The sequence below is a fragment of the Hibiscus syriacus genome, unplaced genomic scaffold (genome assembly GCF_006381635.1).
Source record: "Hibiscus syriacus cultivar Baekdansim isolate YM2019G1 unplaced genomic scaffold, ASM638163v2 tig00008013_pilon, whole genome shotgun sequence".
In the NCBI taxonomy this organism is placed as follows: Eukaryota; Viridiplantae; Streptophyta; class Magnoliopsida; order Malvales; family Malvaceae; genus Hibiscus; species Hibiscus syriacus.
Window position 1 is genome coordinate 559,680 of NW_024062150.1, and position 19,812 is coordinate 579,491.

At 37.0% G+C, this 19,812-nt stretch overlaps 2 pseudogenes; both read left to right on the plus strand.

The window, feature by feature from the left end:
- Positions 1-2,081: 2,081 nt before the first annotated feature.
- LOC120201833 lies at positions 2,082-7,260 on the plus strand (annotated as a pseudogene).
- Positions 7,261-8,056: 796 nt separating this feature from the next.
- On the plus strand, positions 8,057-13,397 carry LOC120201831 (annotated as a pseudogene).
- The last annotated feature ends 6,415 nt before the right edge of the window (positions 13,398-19,812 follow it).

The window sequence follows — 19,812 nt, forward strand, 5'->3', positions numbered from 1 at the left end:
TTAAATATTCGAAAGACTAGTAACATTTTATCCGGAGCGAATATCATATTAACTATATTAATATGCGTGTAAACGAGCTGGAACATTCGAATCATTTATGAATCGTTCGGTAGAAAGTTTGATTATGTTCTTTTATTTATTAAAAGAATGAACATAAACAAATGGTTCGTCTGTTCATTTACGTTCGTGAATGTTAACTAATACGTTCGTTTATTTATGTTTGTTTACGTTTGTTCGTTTATTTTTAGTCTAATCCCCACTTTTTTAAAATATTAAAACCTGATAAATTTTAACTTTAAACTCATTAATATTTTAATTTTCAATTAATCTTAAAATAAAATAAAAACACCCAAATCAATTAAAGAAAATATAAACCCTAAAATTATTTGAAACAAAAAAAACTCTTCTCAAATGAATATAAACCCAATTAATTGTATGTTCTTTCGTTCGTCGTTTGTTCGTTTGTGTTCGCTTATCATTTTAACAAACAAACATGGATGAACAAGAAAACATACATTCCCTAATGAACGAAGTTGAACAATAAATTCCGTTCATTTAATTATTCGTGTTATTTCTTTTGTTCGATTAAAGTCAAACGTATGACTATGAACATATTCTCATTCACCTTCATTCGATTAGTTTGCACACCTGTATATTTAGATATGCTTCACCTTTACAAAGTATGACTCTAAATTCAAGTATATGTTGTTTGATTTTTTCCCAACAAAATAATAAATATGATTAGCGATGGGTATAGAATCAAGATTCAATGAGTTTCAACCCGATTTAGTTTTATAGAGATAATTTTATTTTAAATTTAATTTAAATTTAGAATGAAAAATTTTATACTTGACTCAAATCGAGATAATAATGTAGTTATTCTTTATATATATTTAGAGACAATTATAATGATCCTCACTCCTTTATATTTTTTTCAATTAGGTAATAGTTTTATTAAATTAAAATAATCATACATATTTGTAGTTGTTCAGATAAAGAGTCAGATTTTGAGTCAGGTGCATTTTTTTTTGGATCACCTAATTATTTTCCAATTATTACTTGAGAAAGTTATATAAATAGGGGAAAGAAGGGTAAACTACATGTTTAGCACCCCAATTATTAATTTTCTTCTTTTTAGGTAACCTAATTATTTTTTTATTTGGAAATCATACAAAATATTACGTTTTAGTTTCATTTTGATGACTCGCTGTTAACAAAATAATAGTGATATTGATGTGTCACCATAAGGTAATACCATGTTCTCATTGAATATCTCTTAAAAAAGCCACATCAATAGTTATGTTAATTTTTTAATTACATATGATCAAAATGAAATCGAAACGTAATTTTAGGTATGATTTTGAATAAAATAGTAGCTGTATGACCAAAATGATATAAAAGTGATAGCTGAGTTGCTAAACGTGTAGTTTATCCAAAGAAAAATCAAAGTAAAGCGAGTGAGGTAACAACCAAACGCCACGTGACCATCTCTCTCTTTCCAGTTCTCCCTCCGGTCTGGTGAATTTCTTGTAGCTACCTCCATTTTCCCTCTCCTTTCTATATAAATTCCGGCCTACCCCATTCCTCCCTCATTTCCAGCCTTCCTTTCCATTTTACTCTTATTTTTCCTATTTCTGATTTTCAAATTTTACGAGGCGAGTGAGAGCTGATCTTTTCCGTTTCCTCCTACCTTCTACTCAGGTAAAGATTCCATTCCCCTTATTTTCTCAATTCCAATTTTTGTCGCTTTACGAATTCTTCCATTTTTTTATTCATGTAAAAATTGATGCTTTCGAGGGAAATTTAAGATACTTTGATTTGTATTCTTTTGCTGAAAAATCAACTATATGAAGCTCGAGAGCTAGAGATCTTGTGCTTCTTTTATTATAAAGCTATCGTAACTGCATTGCCGTAATTTGATTCGATTTGCTCATCTTCTTTTTTGTTTGAAATCTGATTCGGTATAGGTTCGAGTAAGATGTAGCCTTGGATCCTGCTGTTTTTATTTCTTATTGCTAATTATTTGCTTTTAGATAACAACTTGAGTTAATTGGTTGTCGATGTGTTTGTTTAACAGCTCCCTTTGTGCCGAAGCCATGTCAACTGGACAGTTGTTTTCTCGAACTACTCAAGCTTTGTTCTATAACTACAAACAACTTCTATTCAACGCATGCTTGATTTCGATTTCCTTTGCGGTACTGATCCCAGGTTGATTTCATGTTGTTTTTAGCTTATCAGCATTCGTAGTTATATTTTTCAATGGAATTGTTCAAATTATGTTGTTTTTACTATTTTTTTTCTTTTTCCTTTTCTCTTTTGATTGATTTTGAATTTGTAGGGAGGGAAACACCATCTGTTGCTGGTATCATTAATCCTGGGGCCGAGGGATTCCAGAAACTCTTCTTCGGTCAGGAGGAAATCGCGATCCCAGTACATTCAACGTAAGATGCTTCTATCTTCAGCTTCTATTCGTACATCAACTTTATATCTGTAAATATTACTTGATCTGTAGGTTGAAAGTTTTATAGAGTAAATGAACTATCTACTATCTAGCATGTTACCTTGTGAATTAAAATCCTATAAACTGGCCTGCAAAGTTTAACATGCACATGTGATCACCACGTGTAAATTCAATTATGAATAAGGAATCCAACAACGATTCATTTATTTAACATAATTTAGTTAAAGGACACATGGCCAGCATATAACCTGCTTGTGAAGCCTGTGAACAGGGTTTCAAATTGCGGTCGTGGTCGTGTTTTCGGTTATTTCGGGTTCACCGTGATTGCGGCCATCGCGGGCGCTATTGCGGCCGTCGCGGACGCTATTGCGGCCATCGCGGGTAACTCGGACGGCGACGAAACCGCTATATCACGGACGAAATCGCGGTCGCGGACCGTTTTTTAAAACCCTGCCTGTGAATCCCACCATTATAGGATGATAGACGATCCATTACTCTCTTTCTCAATATATACTATAGCTTCGTCTACTTTTGAGTATGTAAAATTGGCATTGGCTATTGTGTTAGTTGTATGTCGGACAATTGTTTTGTATTGCTATTATAAGTTGTAAACAGGTTATTGATTTTCTAAATAACCTAATCTTGTCTTGAGAGAGGACATTGAACAAATAGCATAATTTGATTTTACATCCTTGCTGATTTAGGATAATGCTATATGGCTTACATAGTTACATTGTTGTTTGATTGATAGTTTGTATTCCCCTGGCTCTATTTTTTCTATCCCCTGAATTGATATATTTTGCAGCATTGAGGCAGCATGTGCTGCACATCCTCTTCCGATGTTTTTATTAACTTTGCATCATTTCGAAGGTTTGCCTTCATTTCTTTGATGCTTCTTTTGAGAGCAAGAATCCTTATATGCATAACTTAATTTTTTTGGTATTATTTTTTCACAGTGCTGCTGCTTCGTCAATGTCTGCTCTGAAACAACCAACCATTCGAGTTGTTGCTATAATTGCTGAAGGTGTTCCTGAATCAGACACCAAACAGTTAATTGCATACACCCAACAACAAGGTAAGCAAGATGATGAGAATAGAACCCAGGCAATGAAAACGATTAACCAATATATACATGTGTTTCGTTGCGATCTTGCACTCGCAAAGATTTGATTAAACGCTTTTAGCTATTTGTTCTTATTTACCTCTTTATTTGATTTTGGTACTTATGGACTTGCAGGTTGTTATTGGCCCTGCTACTGTTGGAGGAATTCAAGCTGGAGCTTTCAAGATAGGTGACACTGCTGGAACAATTGACAATATTGTTCAGTGCAAGCTGTATAGGCCTGGATCAGTTGGCTTTGTCTCCAAATCGGTAGGTTATCTTGACAGTTTTTCTTATGCGTGCACACATTTCTGTGAGCAATTATGCCTCTTTCTCTTCTGCTTAAGCAATCACAACTTCACACTTCGTGGAACAATTTCCTATCACTAATTTGGCATTTGTCTTGTGGCTTTGTCCGGAATGTGAACCTCTACTCATGGAATTGTTTTTAACTTGTATCTTTGTAAAATCGTTGCAGGGTGGCATGTCAAATGAAATGTACAACACTATTGCCCGTGTTACCGATGGAATTTACGAAGGTAACTATAAGCTATCTTAACATTTACCGTTATGTTCTTACCTGCCAAACAGATTTCTGATTCATAATGAAATATATAAATTTTGGGTACATATTGAAAAATAATGTAGGCATTGCAATTGGAGGAGATGTCTTCCCAGTCTCCACTTTGTCTGACCATATTTTGAGATTTAACAATATTCCACGGGTATGTTCTAGTTTCAATTCAATTCGTTGTGATTTCCTGCCTATTATTTCTTTCTACAGTCAAAGCATTCATGGTTAGGGAAGCAAACGACTTGCCCTCCCAACTCCCATTTTCCTAATTTTTACGGTTTAAAATTCGTAGTTCATATTGAAGCATCTTTGGCATTGCAAAAAAATTCCTGACATTTTTTTGGTCCACAGGTAAAGATGATGGTTATCCTTGGGGAACTTGGTGGACAAGATGAGTATTCATTAGTTGAATCCCTGAAACAGGGGAAAGTGAACAAGCCAGTTGTTGCTTGGGTCAGTGGAACTTGTGCACGACTCTTCAAATCAGAAGTACAGTTTGGCCATGCTGTAAGTTATCACTTTTTCTTGAAATCCATTATCCCTTTGTGTTCAAGCTCTGGTGTTACCGCTTCAATGATACCTTTTACCTTATTAATAATTCAGGGAGCTAAGAGTGGTGGTGAGATGGAATCTGCACAGGCAAAGAATCAAGCACTAAAGGAAGCTGGAGCTGTTGTTCCTACTTCCTATGAAGTTCTTGAAGCTGTGATCAAAGAAACATTTGACAAATTGGTGAGTTTCTGTTTTGGCCAAAAGTTGGACAGTTCTATGCTTTTAGCTACATTAACACATTTGATTGGTTTCTTTAGGTTGACGAAGGGAAGATTAGACCCATCAAGGAATTTAAACCTCCACAAATCCCAGAAGATCTTAACAGTGCAATTAAAAGTGGAAAAGTTCGTGCTCCAACTCATATTATTTCGACCATCTCTGATGACAGGGGTAACTTGTCTTAATCAACATATATTATCCAATTAAATGAGACATATGATGACGTGGATACAAGGAGTGTTAAAATTTTTCTTTGTACCCAATTTGCAGGTGAGGAACCATGCTACGCTGGTGTGCCCATGTCTTCCATTGTGGAGCAAGGTTTTGGTGATGTCATTTCTCTCTTGTGGTTCAAACGTAGCCTTCTCCGATACTGTACTAAATTTATTGAGGTAGTCTACTGAAACCTATGAACTTCTTATGAGTTATGACCCCCTGCTCCACAGCGACCTATATCTCCCACCACTTTTTCACAATTGTTATCAGTTACGCCTCCTGTGACTGCTCAATTCACCTTAATCCTTTCCTTTTTAATTTTAGGCATAATGTCAAAAAGTGCATATAACGTTTGACTAAATAGTCACTCTGGCCCCTATTTTTTTTTTTTTTTGAGAATGTTGTCCCCCAACATTTCCTTTTATGGTAAAAAGTCCCTTAACATTTGATTAAATAGCCACGTTGGCCCTTTATTCTTTTTTTTGGAGCATTTTGCCCCCCAACATTTCATTTTAGGGTAAAAAAGCTCCTATTTTAGAGCGTCGACTGTTTGTTAACTAACAGTTTCCATCTATGACCTTTTTACCCTAAAATGAAATGTTAGGGGTCAAAATGCTTCAAAAAGAAAGAATAGGGACCAAAGTAACTATTTAGTCAAACGTTAGGGGTATTTTTTGACATTATGCTTTAATTTTATGACAGTCTTCATCTCTAGAAAGCTTAATTTTTGTTTTGTTTTAACTAATATGTTTGATCTGGCCAGATATGCATCATGCTCTGTGCTGACCATGGCCCTTGTGTCTCTGGTGCCCACAATACTATTGTGACTGCAAAAGCTGGGAAGGACATTGTATCCAGTCTTGTTTCAGGTTTGCTTACTATTGGTCCTCGATTTGGTGGTGCTATTGATGACGCTGCCCGATACTTTAAAGATGCTTATGACCGGGTAAGTTGCAATATTGTTACCTGTAAAAATTTTGACTTGCTAGGCATCATCTGATGAATTTTTTTTGGTACATTCTAAGATGTTGCCTCTTTGCTGTGTCTTTACAGGGTCTTACACCTTATGAGTTTGTTGAAGGCATGAAAAAGAAGGGCATCCGTGTTCCGGGAATCGGCCACAGGTACAGATGGTTTTAATGGTCACGTTGTTTTTAAATCGCTAAAAAGCTACTAATCACAAGATCTGCTTTTCTACCATTTCCTAATGGTTACAAATGCTTACTTTCTTTCCTGTGTAAAGGATCAAAAGAGGGGACAACAGAGATAAGAGAGTAGAGCTTCTCCAACTGTTTGCTCGCACGAATTTCCCGTCTGTGAAGTACATGGAATATGCTGTTCAAGTTGAAACCTACACTCTCAAAGGCTAACAACCTTGTTCTAAACGTTGATGGCGCCATTGGGTCACTTTTCTTGGATCTTCTTGCTGGTAGCTGAATGTTCCCCGAGAAAGAGATCGACGAGATCATTGAGATCGGCTACCTAAATGGGCTCTTTGTGCTGGCACGATCCATTGGTTTGATTGGGTAAGTTGAAATGCATTTCAGAGTTTTCATAACTAATTAATTTTCGAGGTTTGATTGGATAACAAAACTAGATGTTGGAAAAGACTGTTTTAGTCAGCGTTTCCTTGTTCCTGATATTTCCATTGTTTGATGTCTGTCAGGCACACTTTCGATCAGAAGAGACTGAAGCAGCCGCTATACCGTCATCCATGGGAGGATGTTCTGCACACAAAGTGAGAGGATATCATTAACAGCAGGTGCAATCTCCTCAACCATTCTTGTTTGCGTTTGCATTTCCATGGGGGTATGGTTGTTTAGTTCTTAGATTATTTGTTTGTAACGCTAAATGGTGGATCACAATCATTTCCAAGTTGTATTCAAAGTTCACCAAGTAGAGAAAAGGTCTCAAAATGTTGCATGATTCTTTTTCAGTTTTTACCAGTTTCGTGGGGAAATAAGAGAGGTGCCAAAAGAAGTATATTTTATTGTAATATTTTATGAGAATTTTCAGATTAAGAATCATTCAGTCTGAAATTATTTTAGGCACAGTTTAAAACCCATTTCCCAATTCCCCTAAAGTTGGATCAGTCGGGTCCCCTATATTATCTGGTTTCAACTTTCTGTTTGATGCGCAATACGGCACTTCTATATTACGATGTACCGACCTGAGTTTTCCTAGTCCACTTAATGATGATTCTAAGATACAAAAGGTGTAATTATAAATTGGATAAACTATATGGATTGTACCTTATGTTTTTGGTTCGTCTGATTTTGATTACTGATTCAAAATAATAATTGTTTTAGTCATTTACGTTATCGATTTTAATTTCTCAAACAGTTAACTTATGTTAATCTCTTAATAGAAATCTAAGTTGATAATAATAAAAAAATCCACGTGTTTTTGGTCTCTTATGTTTTTGGTTCATCTACTAACGGATTGTGTTTTATGTTTTTAGTTGATCACCGATTAAAAAAAAAGAGTGATTTTGGTCTTCTTCTTTTTTGTCTTAGAATTTTTAATAAGATATATATAATATAAAAATTAAATAACTTTTAAGTCCATGTGTAGCTGAGTCATGTAGGTGGCTTTTGTTTAATTTTTTAATTATCAAATTAAACTTCTGTTATTGAGTTAAAGAAAATTAATGGTCAATGAACTAAAATTGAACAGATCGATAATGTAAGAGATTAAATCTGATTTTTTTTGACTCGGTGATCAAAATCAAATGAATCAAAAATATAAGCGACCATTGTGTAATTTATCCAATTTAAAAATATTATAAAATGATATTTTTGGACCCCACCAATGACAGCAACATAACCTAAGCATGGGATCAGTAACACTATAACGCCTACTCGAGATCCATGTTAATAACTTATTTCAATGCATTAATAAAGATGAAGAGCTCACAAAGTGTGAAGATAAGATTATAAGATTTTGTTGAAAGGTTAAAATTGAGGAGATGTAGATGCAATCAAATCTAAACATTGTTTTAATCAAATCAAACTGAGGAAAGAAAGACTGCAAAACAACACAGAAGATGAAAGCAGCATCTCCTTGCCCACGTGGGTCTGTCAAAGTGTCGACGCTACCTTTCCCCAAATACCTCTATCCCTTCTAACAATAACACTTCTTCTTCAAACCCCAAAAAACACATTCATGGCTTCAGGCGGCAGCAGCAGCAGCAAAGCACTTCACTCCCATAATCAACGCCAGCAGCAGCAGCAGCAGCAGCAAGCTCAGTCTTCAGGCATCAGCAACATGAGACCCCCCCATGCCCACCACCAAGCCGACTCCATAAACAAAGCCATTGCTCAGTACACAGTCGATGCTCGACTCCATGCTGTTTTCGAGCAGTCGGGGGAGTCAGGCAAGTCATTCGATTACTCCCAGTCCGTCAGAACCCCTACCCAATCCGTCCCCGAGCAACAAATCACAGCTTACTTGTCTAAAATCCAGAGGGGCGGTCATATCCAGCCCTTTGGCTGCATGATTGCTGTCGACGAACCTAGTTTCCGTATCATCGCCTACAGCGAGAACGCCCGTGAGATGCTTGGGATTACCCCTCAATCGGTTCCCAATTTGGAGATGACCGAGGTCCATACCATTGGTACCGATGTCCGTACACTTTTCACTCCTCCCAGCGCAATTTTGTTGGAGAGAGCCTTTGCTGCCCGCGAAATCACGTTGCTGAACCCTGTTTGGATCCATTCCAAGAATTCCGGCAAGCCCTTTTACGGTATTTTACATAGGATTGATGTTGGAGTTGTGATTGATCTAGAACCTGCTAGAACTGAGGACCCTGCGCTGTCCATTGCCGGTGCTGTCCAGTCTCAGAAACTAGCCGTGCGGGCGATTTCCGGGTTGCAGTCCCTCCCCGGCGGCGATATTAAGCTTTTGTGTGACACTGTTGTGGAAAGTGTGAGACAGCTTACTGGATATCATAGGGTAATGGTTTATAAATTTCATGAGGATGAGCATGGGGAGGTCGTGGCCGAGAGTAAACGCCCCGACTTGGACCCTTACATAGGCTTACATTATCCGGCAACGGATATTCCCCAAGCCTCGAGGTTTTTGTTTAAGCAGAATAGAGTTAGGATGATAGTGGATTGCCATGCCACGCCGGTGCGTGTGGTTCAGGATGATGGGTTAATGCAACCTCTGTGTTTGGTTGGTTCCACTCTCCGTGCCCCTCATGATTGCCATGCTCAGTATATGGCTAATATGGGGTCAATTGCTTCTTTGGCAATGGCGGTTATCATCAATGGAAATGACGAGGAAGCTACCGGGGGAAGAAATCAGATGAGGCTTTGGGGTCTGGTTGTTTGTCATCATACTTCTTCACGTTGCATTCCATTTCCTCTCCGGTATGCTTGTGAGTTCTTAATGCAAGCTTTTGCACTTCAATTGAATATGGAATTGCAATTGGCAGCACAGATGTCGGAGAAACGTGTTTTAAGGACTCAAACTCTTTTGTGTGATATGCTTCTTCGTGACTCTCTGACGGGTATCGTTACTCAAAGTCCCAGCATTATGGATCTTGTGAAATGTGATGGGGCTGCTCTTTATTATCAAGGTAAATATTACCCTTTAGGTGTGACCCCGAATGAAGCCCAGATAAAAGAAATCGTTGAGTGGTTGTTGGCATTCCATGGAGACTCTACTGGTTTAAGCACAGACAGTTTGTCTGATGCCGGTTACCCTGGGGCAGCCTCACTTGGGGATGCAGTTCGTGGAATGGCTGTTGCTTATATTACTAAAAGCGATTTTCTATTCTGGTTCCGGTCCCACACAGCAAAAGAGGTCAAATGGGGTGGTGCCAAGCATCACCCGGAGGAGAAGGATGATGGACAGAGAATGCACCCGCGGTCTTCATTTAAGGCATTTCTGGAAGTGGTCAAAAGTCGGAGTTTGCCATGGGAGAATGCCGAAATGGATGCAATTCACTCACTTCAGCTTATCCTGCGCGATTCATTCAAGGATGCTGAAGCAAGTAATTCTAAAGCTGTTGTACATGCTCAGCTTGGGGATCTACAGCTACAAGGAGTGGATGAACTCAGTTCAGTGGCAAGGGAAATGGTGAGGTTAATAGAGACTGCAACTGCTCCCATATTTGCCGTAGACGTTGATGGTCGCATTAACGGGTGGAATGCAAAAGTTGCAGAATTGACGGGGCTCTCAGTCGAGGAAGCAATGGGAAAGTCTTTGGTTCATGATCTTGTTTACAAGGAATATCAAGAAACCGTTGACAGCCTTCTTAGTCATGCTTTGCAAGGTGATTGTCTTAGTCTCAAAATCTGATAAAGTAAACTAGTATCTTTTTTATTTTATTTTGTATAAACATGCAACTATACCAATCAGAGTGAGACCAAGTAGATAAAAGTAAGAATCAATTTTCGAGAGAGTTCTACTTTTTTGCAGTTTTGCATTTTGATAGTACCTTCATGCACATTGAAAGCTTTATCGAATTGTTCAAACATAAAGCACTAAATTGAGATTATATTAATGGTTTCACTTCCACATGTTTCATTTATGGGAATATATAACCTTCCTCTACTTACACCATGCATCAAAGTGATGATTTATGTTTCCAAACAGCTTAATGCTTGCTTTGAAGTTTAGTTTATGTTGCCTCAATTGATGCAGGGGAAGAAGATAAAAATGTAGAGATAAAACTGCGGACTTTTGGCTTTGAAGATCATAACAAGGCTATATATGTGGTGGTCAATGCTTGCTCTAGTAAGGATTATACCAATAGTATAGTTGGTGTTTGCTTTGTTGGTCAGGATGTGACTGGTGAAAAAGTGGTGATGGACAAATTCATCCACATACAAGGTGATTACAAGGCCATCGTTCATAGTCCCAATCCGTTGATCCCACCAATTTTTGTGTCAGATGAAAACACATGTTGCCTGGAGTGGAACACTGCCATGGAAAAGCTTACCGGGTGGCTTCGAGGCGAAGTCATAGGGAAAATGTTGGTTGGTGAGGTTTTTGGCAGCTGCTGTCGCCTTAAGGGTCCAGATGCTTTGACAAAATTCATGATTGTTTTACACGGTGCCATTGGAGGGCAGGAGGCAGATAAGTCCCCTTTTTCCTTCTTTGACCGCAATGGAAAATTTGTCCAGGCACTCTTGACGGCAAACAAAAGGGTCAATATGGATGGCCAGATTGTTGGAGCCTTTTGCTTCTTGCAGATTGCAACTCCTGAGTTGCAGCAAGCGTTGAGAGTCCAGAGGCAACAAGAGAAAAAGTGCTTAGCTAGGATGAAAGAGTTAACCTACATTTGCCAGGAAATAAAGAGTCCTTTGAATGGAATCCGCTTTACCACCTCACTTTTGGAAGCTACAGAGATGACCGAAGATCAAAAGCAGTTTCTTGAGACTAGTGTTGCTTGTGAGAAGCAAATGTTGAAGATTATCAGAGATGTTGATCTGGAGAGCATTGAGAATGGGTAGGTCTCCTAGCCTAATTATTACTGCAATCAAATATTAAATTCTTTGACCTTGCATTTTCATCTGGAATTATATATGGTCTCAATTGTTTGATTTCTAGAACTTTGAGGGAACATACATCTGATGCCAGGCTATTGAACTCTATTTCATCTTTGGCGAGTACATCTGTTAGATAATTTATTGATTATGGCTTCAATTGCATAGGAATCTAACTCGAATGCTAGTTACTGTTCTTTTTTCTTGGACGAGTGTTAATCTTTGAACCAAAATTGTATTTCTATTGTGCCTTATATTTTGTGTTAAGATCGAGCATACATTAATATTTTTATTGGCATGTATCTGGCATGATATCATCAATTAGGAGACAGGATCTAATTCTTCGCTTCGTGTGTTGGACCTAGTTCTATGGAGATTGAAAAGGCTGAATTTTTTCTCGGGGGTGTCATAAATGCTGTTGTTAGCCAAGTAATGCTACTGCTGAGGGAAAGAAATTTGCAGTTAATTCGGGATATCCCGGAGGAGATCAAAACATTGGCTGTTTATGGTGATCAAGCAAGAATTCAACAGGTATTGGCTGGTTTTTTGTTGAATATGGTGCGATATGCGCCATCGGATAATGGTTGGGTAGAGATTCACGTTCGCCCAACTCTGAAGCAAAATTCTGACGGACTTGCTATTGTTCGTACAGAATTCAGGTATTTTGCTTTCTCTCTATGCATTTTGTAAGATAAATAACAATGTTTATGCTAATACAAGGGAAATAAAAGGAGAAGCTATGGTATCATTTTATCGAATAGACATTAAAGACAACTTGGTTTTGCAAATTAGTGTAAATTCATGTAGAATTCAAACCTGCTGAAGTAAGTGACAATTTACTTCATAAAATCTTATTTATAGCTCTTATTTGTGGTTTCTTTTCAATTTGTTCTTTTTCTTGGACTATGTGAATACTTTAATGTTATGGTGCTAATTTCACAAACATCGGTGTATTTCTGAAGGATGGTATGCCCCGGTGAAGGCCTTCCTCCTGAATTGGTTCAAGACATGTTCCACAGCAGTCGATGGGTGACACAAGAGGGCTTAGGGTTGAGCATGTGCCGAAAAATCTTAAAGCTTATGAATGGTGAGGTGCAATATATCAGAGAGTCGGAAAGATGTTATTTCTTAATCATCCTCGAACTTCCTGTACCTCAGAAAGGCTCAAAGAGAGATGATTAGGTTAGCCCTTGAGATCCCCAAAATTTTAGACCATCAAAAAATTCAACCCGAGTTCTTTTTCCATTATTTACTAAGCCGTTGCTTATCCCGGTTGCATGGTTTGTGCATGAACATCACCTATAGCCACCTGATTCAGCTAATGATGCTCTCAACAAATTGAAGAATTCCAGTCTACCCTGTTATCGAAACACTACTGCACATGCTGTTTCCTGGTAAGTTCCATATCGAATAATCTTATGATATAAGTGAGCTGATCGATTGCCACGAGTGTAATTCTTAAAAACCAGACAATGTTGCACATTGTACTGCATTTTATGAAGTGTCATGAATTCTTTAGCAAGCAGGACTGAATAAGGGTAATTATAGAATGTTATATGTATATATGCCTCCCACAACAAAAAGCTGTTGTGGTAGTGAGTTTGCGGTTGGGTCGGATGGTGAAGCTGTTTCCCACTGCATGTATCCTATTATGTATCATAAGAGTTGGATTATCCCTAAGATAATCATCACGTATACATCTACGTTAGATTATCCCTAAGCCAGTTCTGCTGTGGCTGTTGAAATTTATGTTTTCTGACATTTGGATTTCGGAGATATATATGTATATAGCTGATGTCTGCTTCTCCTTGTAAATATTAAGAGATCATTCAGAACTTATGGATAACATACTGGTTTGGTACTTTTATCCCTATTTAGCTTGGAGTGTAAAGGTTAAATTAGCTGATAGACTCCTTTATTATCAACTTAGGAGCAAATAAGTCCCTCTACTATAAAAGTTGGCAATTTACATTTAGGCCGAACGTTAGGAAAAATATTGACATTAATATAAGTTTCGTTCTACATGGATATAGGTAATACTTCATTTTTTTCCTTCTAATTTATAATATATATTTGAAGGAAGGATTATTGGAGTATCTATGTCTGAAATATATGTCCAAAATATAGAGGAAAAAAAATGAAAGGCCAAGAGGAATATATACGTATTATTGACGCTCCTTTTCCCTTGGTTCTGCCTTTTTTGGGGGGTGGGGATTATATTTAGTACTTAAACTATCAGTTTTGGTCCATTTTAGTACCTAAACTTTTAATTTTTTCAAAATCATATATAAAGTTTAGTTTTTGTTTTATTTTAATATCTCATTGTTAAAAATTTAATGCGTGTAGTACCTAAACTATCGATTTTGGTCCGTTTTAGTACTTAAACTTTTAATTTTTTAAAAAAATTTAACGTTAAATTTCAAACAGTGGTATTAAAATGAAATAAAAATTAAACTTTAGGTATAATTTTGAAAATAATAAAAGTTTAGTTACCAAAATGAACTAAAATTAGTAGTTTAGGTATGCTCGTGGAATTGGCCATTTCTCCATCAATTGCTACCTGCCTCATGCTGTCGTCTTTCACATCCATAACATCCTTCCTCCAAACCCTTAAAACGGAAATGACATTTGCTATTGGAACGGAGCTCCCAATCGGAAATTCACTATCAAAAGCGCCAACATCCACCTCGCCAAAGACCCATGGAACGGCCCTCATTCTAAATGGTCCAAAATTTGGAAACTTGCAGTCCCGGAACGAGTTAAATGTTTCATTTGGCTCACTGCTCATAATAAAATCTTATTGAATGAAGTGCACTACACAAAGGGGCTTATCCCTCCAGTCCTGCTCGAGATGTGGCTCTCATGTTGAATCCACATTGCACATTATTCGTGATTGCCCAGATTCGACAAGGCTTTGGGAGCCCATTCTTCACAATCAGCAGCGTAACAGGTTCTTTGAGCTGCATCTGGACAAGTGGATCACAACAAACCTTAATTCCAGATTTATTCGTTACCGTTCGGATACTACCCGGAACATCTTGTTTGCCTCAACGATTTGGCAAATTTGGAAAAAACGCAACTCCGCAATTTTCGATGGTAATTACATCCCTGATAACCAGTTACTCAAAACCTGCATCTCCTGGGCGAAAGACTTACAACAGTCCAAAACATATGTCATCTCTAAAGGAGACCAAGTTTGCATGTGTCCAATGGAAGCCCCATCAAGAAGGATGGATTCGTCTCAACACAAACGGTGTTGTTTCTATGAATACTAAGCTTGGTGCAGCTGGTGGCCGTGGTATCTTCCGAGACCATCTTGAAAACTTCATTTTAGGCTTCAATAAAAGACTCGGATTCAAAATGATGCATCAAGCCGAACTTTGGGATATTGTCGAAAGGGCTGGCCCTGGGCATAGGCCAGGGGTGCGACCGCCTAGGGCCCCAAGCTTGAAGGGGCCCATTTTTTAAAAATTTTGTTAAGTTTAATAATTAAAAAATATTTTTAAACGTATTTTTTTTTTTCAAACACTCGAAAATATAGTAATTTAGTTGGCCCCAATAATTAAAAAATATTTTTAAAAATCATTTTTTATTAAAAAAACTCGAAAATATGATGATCCAATGGCCCCATTTTAACGATTGGAAGGAAAACTAAACGTGAGCCCCCACTTATCTGCTTGTCATCACCTCCTGACCTAGGACCCTTAAAATATCAGGACCGGCCCTGATTGTCGAAGGTACCAAACTTGCTTGATCCCATGGTTTTGAGAGAGTTCCGCTCCAAATTGATAATGTCGATGCTTTTAAGCTCTTAACATCGGATCCTACTGACAATCCTTTCAAACTTGTCTGAGCCATTGCAGATTTCATCAACAAAACTGTGTGTGGATATCGCACTCATACGCCGTGAAGCAAATGAAGCAGCAGACAATCACAAAAACCAACTCTGTTGATCATCTATCGATCTAAAACTTTGCTCCCGCATATATACTAGATGTTCTCTATAGAGATATTTATGGCCCTCCCAATGGTCGTTAGTTACATCTTGATGTAATGGTTTATGCCTCGTAATTATTAAAAAACTGCTCATCAAACACAAACCTGAGATAAGCTATTCATGTTGTCACAACTCACAGATTTGAGTTCGAGACATGTGCGTAAGTATCCGTCAAAATGATTGTGTGCGGAGTATCGAGTTTGCCAAGACCACCAAACCTGACCCATTACTTGAAGAATGCTAGAGAGTCTATTCACATTGGACTTGTAGAAACAAGTAGAATTATATCAAGGATGATTGAGGAATCTTTCCATATCCATAGAGATCTTCAATCTAGAGACTAATTGATGTAATTAGATGATAATTGACATTGATTCCTTAGATTAGGAGATTTGGGCTCACATAGCAATTAGCAATAGATGTAAATTGATATAGGTCATTAATTGTGTTGGAACTCAACTACAAATAAGGACTCCCCACCTCATTTGTATTCATTCCATTCATTCTTACTTTAAAAGAGTAATATAACTCTGAACATTACTCTACTTCTCTCTTGTCACTTTGTTTTTTGTTTTCTTTGATCTTGTTCATGGCTTTTGGAGAGCTTAATATCTCACAAAGCTTGTTTTCAAGCTTATTTAGGCGCCCAACCGACAAAAAAGTATCTAGAAGTATCTAAGGTCGTACATTCTGTTAGACCAAAACTCTAGAATCGTAACAAGTGGTACCGAAGCAAGTCAAGGGGACTTGTGATTGATGCAACTTGTAGTGCAATCAAGAAGTTTAGTGACTGTTTGTGTTCGAGTTAATCATGATGGTTATCGAGCTAGTTTGTGGTACAGGAATGATCGAGATGGCATAAGAAAGTGATGGTGTTTCTATACATGAAGGTGTGGAGAGCCATAGTGAGAAATAGAAGTGGACAATGATGAGGGATGATCTTCTTGACAGTTTGGTCAATATGACTCATTCCCTAATTTTGAGTGGAGGATCTAAGGAAAATTTCAACATCGTTAGAGAAGAAGGTTATCAGACTTGAAGAATCAGAGGACGAGACCAAGGAGACATGAGGAGTTTTCGAGTTATATCTTTATAAAGTAGAGTTTGTGAGGTACAAGTTCGATGACTAGAAACGTGTTCTCAATGAGTTGAAGACGGATTCAAAGGAGAACCTTGAAGCAATTGAATCACGCTTAAAGGAGTTTGATGTTGCATGTTTCTTTAAGACATATTTTCAGCCACTTCATTGGTGTTTGAGATCGACGGTTGTTTGCCTCTCAGGATACAACAACTAGATGATCAACAGACAATAACACAAGATCACGAAATATACCCTTGTATCTATCACTGAAAAACTAAAGTAGAAATTTTTTCTGAGTTTTTTCACGTTATTGAATTGTGAAAGCTTGTGAAACTTGTTTTTAACCTATAAGGTTTGCATAATATTTATAGGATTTTTCATAAGAAAATTTAAGTAAAGCAATCTTTTTTGAACTACAATATTATATTTTAATCGAATATATAAATTTATAATAATAAATTGAATATAAATTCATAAATAATATATATGTATTTAATCAAATATAGATTTATAAATAATATATTCATATTTCAATCGAATATAAATCCTTAAATAATAGAACATTACCTTATTAATATTCAAATTTTAAAGAACTTGCGTAATATTTTTTTAGTTCGGAATATTCAATTTGATATTTAAATAAAATTCAATTATTATCGATGAATTTAGCACATTTTTCCGAGAGAAACTTCAGTTCAAGCAAATTATTTTGTGTAACCCAACTCCTAGTTCCAATTAATTGACTCTGAATTTACGCCGAAGTGGAAATGTGTTCTTAGTCAGAGGGGAAATGATAGATAGAGGGACTAAAATGTATGTTTTTCCATCCATCCCATTATGCTTATCAAATGAGTAGATGTTCAACCCAAGGGAATCGCTTTGTGACTTCAGTGGGACACCAAGCAAATTTAGTAGTAAATCTTAGCTAATGGAATGGAACATTTTGTCAGACCAGCACTCCAAGCTCCGCCGGGTGATCCCATATTTATACTAGCTTTTCTCATTATTATAGTTAAAATTTCATTGGAAATGGATTTTCGACATGTCCCACCGCTAAGACTAGTTTGCAGAACAAGACGACAGCAAAGCTCAAGTCTTCATCACCGAGAAGCAGAAGGGTGGTTGAGTTGATAGTGTTCGTCTTTGCCCACAAAAGAAAATGTCTATATTTGGGATTCCTATTTGTTTTGTGAGCTCATATGCTACATTGGAATGTCTATCTTTTGAGGCTAATAACTAGCTTTTCTGTTTTTACGATTGGTTTGTGTGAGAAAAGAGGCATGATGGCCGGAAGATAACCGGTGGTGAATGGAGATGAGAAGCTGTGAAAGAGGCGACTAGAATTATTAAAGGGTTTTCTTTTATTACAAAATGCTTGGGTCTTTAACCCATTACATCAATGAGACTTTATACCCCTAATTAAGCTTCAGCTGAACCAACAAATTAATAACAAAATAAATCAACAGATTAACAAATCGTAACTAATTCAATCTTATACTCTAACAAAAAAAACATAAAGATCGTCCCAACAAGAAGATTATCCGTATAAGAGAAGAAGAATGACAGTAAAGATGGAAGAAGGAAAATAACATGAAATGTTTGCAATAAGTGTAGTAGTGTGAAAGAAGAAGAAAAATTGGTATTCTTAGCTCGCAATTTCCAGCTCAACGTGCATGCAAGTTGTAACATTATTTGATCAACTCTTTATTCACAAAGTTAAATTTTCTAAGAAAGTTCAAGAAGAATGAAGAAAGTAGAGTGAATGTTAGAAATATAATATAATAAAATGTAATTAGTTGATATTGGGTTAGTCAGAATTAGCTGAGTTTGTAAGATGTTGGTTAGTCCGTTGAGTCAAAGCTGTTAAGCTTGTTTGGGTAGTGCTATATAAGCACGGTTTGTAATGGGTTGAAGTAATTTTTCATTAATGCACTTTCAGTATATTTACTTTCCTTAACTCCTCCACATACTTCGGCCACCAGCCATTCTTCGTATCTTACCACCGATGCCCCTTTCTCACAGTTTGTTACTATTAAACTGGGAATTCTTGTTGTTACCATTGCACCATATTTCTGTAGCAGCACAAGCCAAAATGAGATGGAATCCAGAGCTGCATGAGCGTTTTGTTCAGGCCAAGCTTGATGGCCCTCAAAGTAAGTAGGTCTTGTGATCTTGTCCCTCACTGACTCTTTGGTTTTCTTCAACTCTTTTTCAACGCATTTTCAGACATATATTGTCATGAATAAATTCATCGTCAAAGAACAGAGTAAGGAAAAACTCATTATTTTAATGCATGATGCAGAGGCAACTCCAAAGGGTGTATTAAAGCTTATGAATGTTGGAAGGTTTGACTATCTACCATGTGAAGAGCTACCAACATTCACTCAACTAATTCTATAAGATGGATGAAGCTGATCTTGCTTGCTCATACTTTTTTTGTGTGTGTGCAATATTTGTACGTGAAATTCATATTCAATAATAGTTCATATATATGTATCGATGTGGCTAAGAATGTATATGAGACACACAAGCTACTTGGGTTCCACATCGGAAAAAGAGCAACTTGAATTATGTTGTGTCATTGTTGACTAAAGCTATTACAGCTCAAGTTATTGAGCGAGCAGAAAGCTTGATTCACGAGACTAATCCAAAAGGTTTTTCAAAGTCGCTATTATCAAGCTCAAGCATCTCAAGAAGTGTGTCCTAGTTTTTGTAATGTTCTTTCTTGCATTAGTATTTTTCTTGATTCAACTGGTCAGTATAGACTTTAATTTTATGAATGCATTCAATTGCCATATTTGACTGAAGATCCTCATAAGGAATTTGGAGCCAAAGGAGCATCCGAGATGAGTACAACCTTTGGTTGTTTTTTATTCCCCTTTTCTCTATACTTATGGGTGCATGATTTTCTTGATTGTTTGTCTTAGATGTTTTGATTCGGAATTTTTAATCAGGTGAAGCAACATGTATTTTTCAAATATATCAATTGGGACACCCTCGAAAGGCAAAAGGTGAGAATGTGTTGGCCATAAATTATAAAATTATGAGGCATGTGATTGTTTCCAAGCGTCTTGCATTGATCACCTTGCTTCCCACATTTTACAGGTTGCCTT